The following is an 11,268-nucleotide window of genomic DNA, read 5'->3' on the forward strand; positions in this document are numbered from 1 at the left end:
GGGGGCTGTGGCTCCCTGGCAGAGCTTCTGCTGGGCATGTAGAAGGTCCCAGGTTCAATCCCCAGCATTTCCAGTAAAAAGGATCAGGTAGGCGGTGATGTGAAAGACTTCTGCCTGAGACCCTGGGGAGCCCCTGCCGGACTGAGTAAACAACACTGACTTCAATGGACGAAGGGTCGGATTCAGTAGGAGGCAGGGTCATGTGTTCCTGGGTGTGTCCTTGCCCAGGGGCAGCAGAGGCCAGGGTTGTGGCCATCACCCAAGCCAGAGAAGGTGTCCTGGCCTGAGTCAAAGGTAGGGATGAGAGGCCCTCAGAAAGATGCCAGAAGGGACCAGATCCTCATTTCACTGTTGCCAGCCTTTACAACACATCCTTCCACTCTGCCTGTGATCTTGAAATGATCCTGTCAAGAAGCGAAGACTGGATCCCCCTGGGTCAATAAAAACATAAGAGGAGCCAGTGTTGGGTCAGGCCAATGGCCCATCCAGTCCAACAGTCTGGTTAAGTGCGCAGACTCTAATCTGGGAGAACTGGGTTTGATTCCCCACTCCTTCTCTCGCAGTTGTTGGATGACCTTGGGCAAGCCATAGTTCTGTCAGAGTTCTTGAAAAAGAGCAGTTTCTGTCAGAGCTCTCTCAGCCCCACCTACCTCACAGGCAGTGGTCTCTCTAAGCTGAGTTAGTATGATCTAGTTCACAGTTTTTAAAGCTCCGGCTCACACATTTTTGTCTCAGCTCAGGAAGGAGGGCTCCAGAACAAATTAATTTATGCAGTAGTTGCTGTAGATTTTCTGGGATGTGTGGCCGTGGTCTTGGCATTGTAGAACTTGACGTTTCTCCAGTAGCTATGACTGGCATCCTCAGAGGTATAAACACAGAAAGATGGAATACTCTCTGTATCAAGGTGAGAAGAAAATGGTAGGCAGTTAATTTATGTCTACTCCAGAAGGTGGGTTAGGGCTGAGTCATTGTTTTGTAGGAGTTCCCCAGGCTATAAACATGCTAATGGAGGAGCTTGTTCATAGCCTAGGGAACTCCTACAAGACAATGACTCAGCCGTAACCCACCTTCAGGACATAAAAGTTAAGGATGTTATCTGCAGGAAGACTCAAGTCACAAACGCCTGTAACTCAGAGAAGGCCACTTAATAATCACGTAAACCCTTGGGGAAACTAGGATGCTTTGCCCCACAGATCTATTCCCCCTTATACTGGTTGGGATTTTGGGCTTTGATGTTGACGACGGTTTCATCCTTCCAGAAGAGTTTTTACTCTTGAATTTCTTTCCTTCCCCATATAAGAATGATCACTTTCTCTCTCTTTCTCTCTTTTCCTCTGTGGACGAAGGCAGGAGTACAAGGGAGACTACGGTGGAGATAGACAACAGCCTTGCATCTGAAGAAAGGCTGACAATTTCCTCAAGAGGCTCCCAAGAACATATTTCCTTCCCAAATGAGCGGGCTGAGAGTGAGTATCCTTCACAGTTATGTCAAGGGAAAAGGCAAGGAAGTGCCATGGGAGATTTCTGGTTCACTTCTGAGCACTGTTTTGTAAAATCATACAACTCACTGGGGAAGGAGTGAGGGTCTGAAATCTGGAGGCTCAGAAGCTCCTTCTGGGCAAGAGCTCAGCTGTGGCACTTGAGGGGATGAGGGATTCTTAAATGCTAGATATTCTGGGGAAAAGGTGGAGGGGTGGTTAAGGTCAGCCAAGGTGGCCGCCAAAGGGCCATTGTCCATCCTTTCCTACTGCAGTCATCCTTCCTACCTTACCGCCCTCCCAGGTGCTGAAAGGATCTCTGTCTTTACCCCAGCAGAGGATGATCAGAGGAATAAAGGGCGTGAGGAAGTTCATCAGCATGTGCCAGATAAAGTTAAAAATGAAGACTTGAAAGAAAATGTCAGGAATCGAGACAGACCAGTGAGAAAGACAGTCAGTCGTGTGGTTGAGAAGAGAGATAGAAGACGGCATAATGCCGATAGTAAAAAGAACAGGATAATAAAGGCAAGTAAATCCATTCGGTGTGAAAAGTACTTCAGAAACAGATCACAGCTCTTCATACACCAAAAAATAAAGAGAGCCAAGAGACCTTTTGAATGCTCAGAGTGTGGAAAGAGATTCAGTCAGAGCTGCCATCTTCAGACACATTTTAGAATCCACACAGGGGAGAAACCTTTTGAATGCTCAGAGTGTGGAAAGAGATTCATTCGGAGTGGCACTCTTCAACTGCATCAGAGAACCCACACAGGGGAGAAACCTTTTGAATGCTCAGAGTGCGGAAAGAGATTCCGTTGGAATGGCAGTCTTCTACAGCATCAGAGAACCCACACAGGGGAGAAACCTTTTGAATGCTCAAAGTGTGGTAAGAGATTCAGTGTGAGTGGCCATCTTCAACTGCATCAGAGAACCCACACAGGGGAGAAACCTTTCAAATGCTCAGAGTGCGGAAAGAGATTCAGTTGGAATGGCAATCTTCTACAGCATCAGAGAACCCACACAGGGGAGAAACCTTTTGAATGCTCAGAGTGTGGAAAGAGATTCAGTCGGAATGGCAATCTTCAACTGCATCAGAGAACCCACACAGGGGAGAAACCTTTTGAATGCTCAAAGTGCGGAAAGAGATTCATTCGGAGGGGCCATCTTCAACAGCACCAGAGAACCCACACAGGGGAGAAACCTTTTCAATGCTCAGAGTGTGGAAAGAGATTTAGTGATAGTAGCAGTCTTCAGAAGCACCATAAATCCCACACAGGGGAGAGACCTTTTGAATGCTCAGAGTGTGGAAAGAGATTCAGTGATAGTAGCACTCTTCGAAAGCACAATAAAACCCACACAGGGGAGAGACCATTTAAATGCTCAGAATGTGGAAAGAGATTCAGTGATAGTAGCACTTTTCGGAAGCACCATAAAACCCACACAGGGGAGAAAACTTTTCAATGCTCAGAATGTGGAAAGAGATTTAGTCGGAGTAGCACTCTTCAAGAGCATCAGAGAACCCACACAGGGGAAAAACCTTTTAAATGCTCAGAATGTGGAAAGAGATTCAGTTGGAGGGGCGTTCTTCTACAGCATCAGAGAACCCACACAGGGGAGAAACCTTTCAAATGCTCAGAGTGCGGAAAGAGATTCAGTTTGAGAGGCACTCTTCTAAAGCATCAGAGAACCCACAAAGGGGAGAAACCTTTTGAATGCTCAGAGTGTGGAAAGAGATTCAGTCTCAATAGCAGTCTTCACCTGCATCGAAGAACCCACACAGGGGAGAAACCTTTCGAATGCTCAGAGTGCGGAAAGAGATTCAGTCGGAGGGGCGCTCTTCTAAAGCATCAGAGAACCCACAAAGGGGAGAAACCTTTTGAATGCTCAGAGTGTGGAAAGAGATTCAGTCTCAATAGCAGTCTTCACCTGCATCAAAGAACCCACACGGGGGAGAAACCTTTCGAATGCTCAGAGTGCGGAAAGAGATTCAGTCGGAGGGGCGTTCTACTACAGCATCAGAGAACCCACACCGGGGAGAAACCTTTTGAATGCTCAGAGTGTGGAAAGAGATTCAGTCTGAGTGGCAATCTTCAACTGCATCAGAGAACCCACACAGGGGAGAAACCTTTTGAATGCTCAGAGTGCAGAAAGAGATTCAGTCGGAGGGACCATCTTCAACAGCATCAGAGAACCCACACAGGGGAGAGGCCTTTTGAATGCTCAGAGTGTGGAAAGAGATTCTGTGATAGTAGAGCTCTTCAGAGGCACCATAAAACCCACACAGGGGAGAGACCTTTTGAATGTTCAGAGTGCGGAAAGAGATTCAGTGATAGTAGCACTCTTTGGAAGCACCATAAAACCCACCCAGCGGAGAGACCTTTTGAATTCTCAGATTGTGGAAAGAGATTCATTCAGAGTGGTAATCTTCAACAACATCGAATAACCCACCCAGGGGAGAGACCTTTTGAATGCTCAGAGTGCGGAAAAAGATTCAGTACAAGTGGCTGTCCCACACCTTTTGAATGCTCAGAGTGTGGAAAGAGATTCATTGATAGTAGCACTCTTTGGAAGCACCATAAAACCCACAAAGGGGAGAGACCTTTTCAATGCTCAGAGTGTGGATAGAAAGTCAGTCAGAGTAGGAATCTTCAACTACATTTCAGAACCCACAGAGGGGAGAAACCTTTTGAATGCTCAGAGTGTGGATAGAAAGTCAGTCAGAGTAGGAATCTTCAACTACATTTCAGAACCCACAGAGGGGAGAAACCTTTTGAATGCTCAGAGTGTGGATAGAAAGTCAGTCAGAGTAGGAATCTTCAACTACATTTCAGAACCCACAGAGGGGAGAAACCTTTTGACAGCTCAGGGTGCGGAAAGAGATTCAGTACTGGTGTCATTCTTCTACTGCATTAAAGTAGCCACACCTTTGGAATGCTCAATGCATGTAAAGAGATTCACTCAGAGTGACACTTTTCTATTCCTTCAGGGATCCCATACTAGGAGAAATGATGTAACCTCTTAGTCGTGAAAAGAACTATTTCACAGCTAAGAGACAACAACAGATCATATAACGTATTGAAAAGGTATAACTTGCTGTAAGAAGCTTGAATGTACACTGAAACCTTACGGTACCCGGGAAGAAATGTTATAAATACTCACAGTGTGGAAAGAGCTTTAGCCATGTTCAAAACTTCAAAAATATCCCAGAGGGAAGAAAGCAATGATGGGCAATGGCTTCTGCTGCAAGAAGAATCAGCTGATCTCTCCTTTAACATCGAGGACTCTTCCCAGAGAAGGAACCTTTTCAATGCTCAATGTGTGGCCAGAGCCTGAGGCACAGGTCTGATCTTCATGTTCCTCAGAGAATGCATACAAGGAGTAAACTTTCCTATAGCTGGCCCTGGTGCTGGAATTTCATAAAGGCTGAGAAAGTAGTTACACAAAGGAAGGCCTTTTTCATTTTCCCCCTCCTCTGTGAAACTTGCTACTTCAGGATATTTTCCATTCTAACTCAGATATCTTCAAAACTGGCAAAAACAGTTCCTTTCCTGAAGCAATAGACAAGTTTAGAGGGTCACGGATACATACAGTCTCTCTCCTACAGGTGTAACCATAGTCTGACCAGCTGGTATCCTTAATTCACAAACATTTTTATCTGACAAGGAGTTCTAGAGAGGCATTTCTCAGCCCTCAGCAGTCCAGCCTGCTGTGAGGTTGTTGGGGGGGTCTCACCACTTTGAAGCCCAAAGCATCCTGCGAGGAGGATTAATTTGGGTTGAAAGGGAAAGGTCGTGTCCCCTAACCCAACAACTCAGTAATTTCTAAGGTCGTGTCCCCCACAACAACAACCAGGGTTGTGGACTTGGACCATTATCCATGGTGTTGGCAAGTGAACCTTGTGGGGCACGAATTCCCCAATCGAAGTTATCCTCCCCACCCCCAGATTCTCACAGAGAGAATCAGGAGGGAGAAGTAAGATTCCGTCCTCCTGCACTGAACACACAAACCCCATCCATGAGCTTGAAAAGACCTGTACTAAGCCCTCAGCCAAGGCGTCCTCCCCCCGCGTCCTCCTCCTCAGAGGCCCCCCCCTTGAATTCCTCCATTGAGATTGGGCCATTATGGCGCCAACTGACAAAATTATCTTTCTGTCTCCTCACTTTATTTTGGAGAGGTATCTGTATTAGAGTTGGTAACAGGCCTGAAAGGGGGGGAAATAATTCTTCCTCATTCCCAGATTCTTAATGTGTGTGGAAAGGGGGTATCTGAAGAGATCAATGACATCCTGTGAAGCCTCTGTTAAAGGGACAGCACACTTTTCCCCTCCAGGCAGTTGGTATCCCTAGATGAAGTTTTTCTTTGTGAATCGGAGAAAACAATACTCAGCCAAGGAAGAGTCAGAGCTCATTAAAGATATTGTTGTGTGTATCAGGTGATTAGACTTTGTGTGTTCTGTGCTTTGTGGGCTCTTTGAACTCTCCTCAGCTGTGATTGAGTGGATTGAAAATTTAGAGATTTGTATCTGGCCACTGTGTGACACAGAGTGTTGGACTGGATGGGCCCTTGGCCTGATCCAACATTGGCGTCTCTTATGTTCTTATGTTCTATGTTCTTATTCAGGGGGATTGCCCAATTAGTCTGCATACCCATTGTATCAACTTGATTATGTATTTTATATTAAGATATGCTTCCTGGTAACTCTGCCGTATGCTAAATAGTTATAATAATGGGCTTTGTGGGGGTTTTCTTACTGAGTTGGACTTCATTAAATGTGTCAAAGATTAGTGTGGCTTGTCTTTTTTTAATTGCATAGAAAGTTCTAAATAAGAAATCCTCTTCCAGACAATTGAGATTTGCACCTGAGGCCACGGCTGATCCCCATGAGTTAACCCAACCCAATTTGCCCTCATTGATGACGTGGGTCAGTTAAGTTCAAGATCCAGAGTGTCGGGTTGTGGCTTGGTGGATCTGGGTTCAGATCCATAGTAGGCCTGGATCCTCTCGTGATGCCTTTTAGCCAGTCACATTTTCAGGCTAACAGACCTTGCAAGATAGTTGTAAGGATTAAATCTTTGTGGGGGAGGCATCTTCAAAGAGATGTGTTTGAGAGGTACAGCTTACACCCAAAAAACCCCTTTGTCTTAAAGGCGCCACTGGACAGACTTTGTTGCTCTGTCCTCAAAATCAATTCAGAAACTCTAGTCGGTGTAGAACGCTGAGACTCAGCTGTTAATGAGAGCTAGATGGATTGTGCAGATGATTCCCATCCTATAGTCACTCCATTGGCTGCCCATCAGTTACGGGGCTCCATTTGATATATTGGCTATTACATAAAAAGCCCTTAATGGACTTGGACCATCATATTTGCCAGACTATCTCCCCCCATGTGCCACCATAACAGCTTAACTCATCTGAGCGAGGACTTCTGCAGGTACCAAACTGCAAATGGGCAAAAATCAACTGCCCATACCTGTACCTTCTCTGTTGTGGCCCCCACATTAAGGAATGGTCTACCAGAGGAAGTCAGGCTTGCGCCCTCTCCTGGCTTCATGCAGAGTATGAAAAATTGAGTGATTCAAATATGTTATTCATGTCTTATTGTCTCATGTTAAGGCATAGTCTGCCATTCTATTTTTCAATTTCTGATTGGTTCAACAGCCCTAATCCTATCATGTTGTTTCTTGAATGCCCCATCTTGTTGATTGTATTGACTCACTTTGTGTCATCTGCCTTGAGTCCAAGTGAGAATGGCAGACTAAGAATGACATAAGTAGCTAAATAATGTTTGGCTGTGGCTCCTTATCTCCACAAACCCTGCCCTGGCTGAGTTAGATGGGCTGAGGCAAGGAGTGGAGAGCACGGGGTGAGTTGCTGATAGAAGGTAGGGGATTTTTCCTTCTCCCTTTGCCTTCCTAGCTGCTGTGTGGGAGCTGAGAGAGAGTTGGGTTCTTTGTAGCCTGGTAGAGAGTGGTTCTGTTTAAGTCTGTTTGGGGTTGTTTGTGCTTTGGGAGTTGTTGGAGACTGAGTGAGTTGCTGTGGAGTGCTGTTGATTGCAAGCCCCACCCCCTATTGTGTGGGCTCTGCTGTGCTGAACAGGAAGGGACCTTTTGAAACAAAAGGCTACTCTTTGCCAGAGGCATGAGCAAAAGGACTCTTGCCTTGTGGCTCTTAGCCTGTGGCTCTTGCTTTGAGGCCTTGTAAGAACTTGAGTAGAGGGCTGCTACTGAGTTCTGGGGAGAGAACTGCTGGCAAGGTAACCATTTGGTCAGTCTCAACGTTTTCAGGGTACATTACCATAACAAGAGTTAAAGCAGAGTTTGAGGAAAGTTCCTGAGGCTGTAGAAGATAGCATTGCTCCAAGGAAGATGGATAAAGAAGGATCGGACTTCCGGTTGATGGTGGCGCACTAGCAGACTCACCTCCCAGACCTTCCGGGGGTGAAGCTGCACTCCAGCCAAAGGAGGGGGTGCGCAGGCTCGTCACCCCCCCCAGGGACCCGGTTGAAGGGGCTCTGGCCATGGGACTTTCGAGAGGTTGCCTCTTCACCGGCGTAATGCCAGGGAATTGAGGCGCCTCTCTGTCCCGAAGGTTCTCCATGCTGTGAGACCGAATGGATTTAAGTGACACCGACCGGGGCAAGCGTAGGAGATCAAGCTGCAGAAATGAAGTTTAAAAGAGGTATGAGGACCAATTATGAACGTGAGTCCAATTTAAGTGCTGGTTAAAGAGAAAAGAAAGCTCCCCACCCCATGGACCAGAAATTGAGGCGAGTGGGGGAGGGACGCCTCCCAAGCGCATGAACTTTTGTGTGAATTAGAGGGGGGGAGCAGAAGAGAAAGCATACAAAACTGTTAAGAAGTACTTACCAAGGCGAGTTTGAGCATTTAAGCGCATATTCAGAGTCTTTTAAAATATTTGTTAAAGTAAACAATCGACAAAAATGGCAAGGAGGAGGACGGAGAAATAGAAACTTCTGAAATCGAAAGTAACAGAGTCCTAAACCAGAAGGAACCAACGAACTGGCAAAAACTTTGGCAGAATCCATGCGCCCCCTGCTGGACCAGATGAATAGCCTCAAGGAGCAGATGTTAACAATGACCCAGTGTATCACCACTCAGCAAACACAGATAAGTGAGACTCTTAAAATGATGAATGAAACAGCTGAGAAGGTGAAAGAAGCGGACGCCACTGCTCAAAAGGTGAAAAAGAAAGTACAAAAGCTGGAAAAGAAGCAAACTTCTACAGAAGATCAGCTGCTACAATTACAAATGGAAAAGGCTAATATGATTCTTCACTTCCAGGGCATGCCAGAGACTAAGGGAGAGAATCTGAAGGAAATGATGAGTGAAATACTGGCCCCAGTGACAGATATGAAGGCGGAATCTCTGCTAAGCGATATGGATGTGGCCTACAGGTCATATTCTGGATATATAAAGAAAAATAATCTGCCTGGGGAAATTGTGGTAAGATTCTCAAAGAGGCGTGGGAGGGATGCAATCCTGAAAGCGGTATCTGGATCACCCTTGAAAGTTGGGGAGAATACCATCAGAACATTGAAAGACATTCCATTTGAAATAAGACAAAGGAGAAAGAAATACAAAGAGCTAGTTCTTTTTCTACAGACAAACACAATCGGATATAGATGGTTCTCCAGAAGGCGTAACCTTCAGAATTATGAATAAAAAAGAAAAGATTGACTCTGTTCAGAAAGCACGAAAATTTTTAAGAGTCCAGATGGGAGAGCCAGAGGAGGAAGAAAAAGAAGGGATGGATAGTAAGTCCAGTGGCGAGCTGGACTTGGGATCTTCCGTAGAGGACTCTCTCTCAGAGAAAGGGGCAGTAGCCCCCAAAAGTCCTTACAAGTTGTGGAAGAGACTGGGCAAGGAGAAATGAAGGCTGAAGGACTCTGAATTGTGCCTTTGAAAAATGTTGAAATTAGATGCTTTGGGGTATTTCTTAATGACAGTTAAATTTAAGATTTGAAAAAGCTAATGTTATATTTGACTCGGTTAGAATGGGATTAACGTGATTAAGAGTTTATGTTTGTTTAAACTGATTAGATTATCTCCTCTCGGGTTTTTAGTCATTAGTAGGTATCTTTTCTTTATCCCTAGATGTAGTCCCTTTCCTTATTTCTGTTATAGTTTGTAGTGTTAATAAAAATGCAATAAAAAACCCCCTCTGGGGGGCAAAACGAAGGATCTATTCCAGTGACCTGCGTGAGTTGCGCCATGTACATTTTCTGCCATGCCGTGAAATGCATACACATGCTGTAAGTGCAAGCTTATAAGAATGCTTGAAGAGAAGGTGGGAGAACTCGAGGCACAAATCTGTACACTGAGGAACATCAGGGAGGCAGAAATCTTTATAGACATGAAGAAAGAGGGGCTCCTGAGAGAACGGCAAGAGCTAGCAAATCCTGAGCAAGAGGAAGGAAGTAACAAGGAACAGGTGGGTGAGTGGAAGAATGTGACCTTGAGGAGTAAGATAATCAGGAAACACTCACAGCCAGTGGAGCTGCAAAATCGATACCAGCCACTTCTGATGATGAAAGATCAGAATAGTGCACTCTAACATCAAAAGGATGTGACTGACATACAAGCACATAGGCAGAGAAGGAACCAAGCTATCCCACGGAGTAAGAGACGAGTAGTGGTGGTTGGTGACTCCCTACTGAGAGGGACAGAAGAAAGTGTACGCAGACGGGACAAGGAATCTCGAGAGGTTTGTTGTCTTCCTGGAGCGTGTATCCGAGATGTGACTGAGAGAATACCAAGACTGGTTAAGACCTCTGATCGCTAACCGCTCCTGCTGATCCATGTGGGAACAAACGATACCGCCCGAAGAAACCTTGAATGGATCTCCAAAGACTACAAGGCTCTGGGCAAGAAGGTGAAAGATCTGGGGGCACAGGTGGTGTTCTCCTCCATTTTACCTGTTGAGGGCCATGGAGCTGGAAGGGAGAACAGGATACTGGAGGTGAATGGCTGGTTACATAGATGGTGCCGTTGAGAGGGATTTGGCTTCCTGGACCATGGTATGTACCTCCGACATGAAGGACTGTTGGCAACGGATGGGGTGCACCTTACAAAGAATGGGAGGAATGTCTTTGCTGGAAGACTTGTGAACCTGATCAGGAGGGCTTTAAACTGGAGACATCGGGGGTGGGGAGAAAAAGCCTGATGTTGTGCAGCATCCCCAACACTAAGTTCAAGAAAGGGAGTGACCAGAGAATAAATGAATGGGAGAGAGGTGAGTTCGGTAATTTTCAGGTAAATTCGAAGGGACCTATTGTAGGAAAGGATGTTTGTCACCTGCGATGTCTTTATACTAATGCACAGAGTATGGGAAATAAACAGGAGGAACTTGAACTTCAAATATTGGAAATTAAGTATGATCTAATAGGTATCACTGAGACTTGATGGGATGAGTCGCATATATATGGAGCAGTGTTCCCTCTAAGCTGAGTTAGTGTGAGCTAGTTCACAGTTTTTTAGCCTCCAGCTTACACATTTTTGTCTTTGCTGAGGGAGGATGGCTCCAGAACAAACTAGTTTATGCAGCAGCCAAATTTCTCACTCACAACTTTAGTGGCAGCAGCTCACAAAGTAGAGTTTTTGCTCACAAGACTCCACAGCTTAGAGGGAACATTGATATGGAGCACAGCGATTGAAGGATATACCTTGTTCAAATGGAACAGAATAAACAAAAAGGAGGTGAGGTGGCATTATATGTCAAGAATGAATACGCTTGTACTGAAATTCAGGATTCTGAGAGTTGCCCTATTGAAAGT

General features: G+C 45.6%; 1 pseudogene; it reads left to right on the forward strand.

The window, feature by feature from the left end:
• LOC107113605 overlaps positions 1 to 11,268 on the forward strand; it is a 46,753-nt pseudogene that overhangs the window by 7,567 nt on the left and 27,918 nt on the right.

This window comes from Gekko japonicus, unplaced genomic scaffold (assembly GCF_001447785.1).
Source record: "Gekko japonicus isolate JY-2015 unplaced genomic scaffold, Gekko_japonicus_V1.1 scaffold3559, whole genome shotgun sequence".
NCBI lineage: Eukaryota > Metazoa > Chordata > Lepidosauria > Squamata > Gekkonidae > Gekko > Gekko japonicus.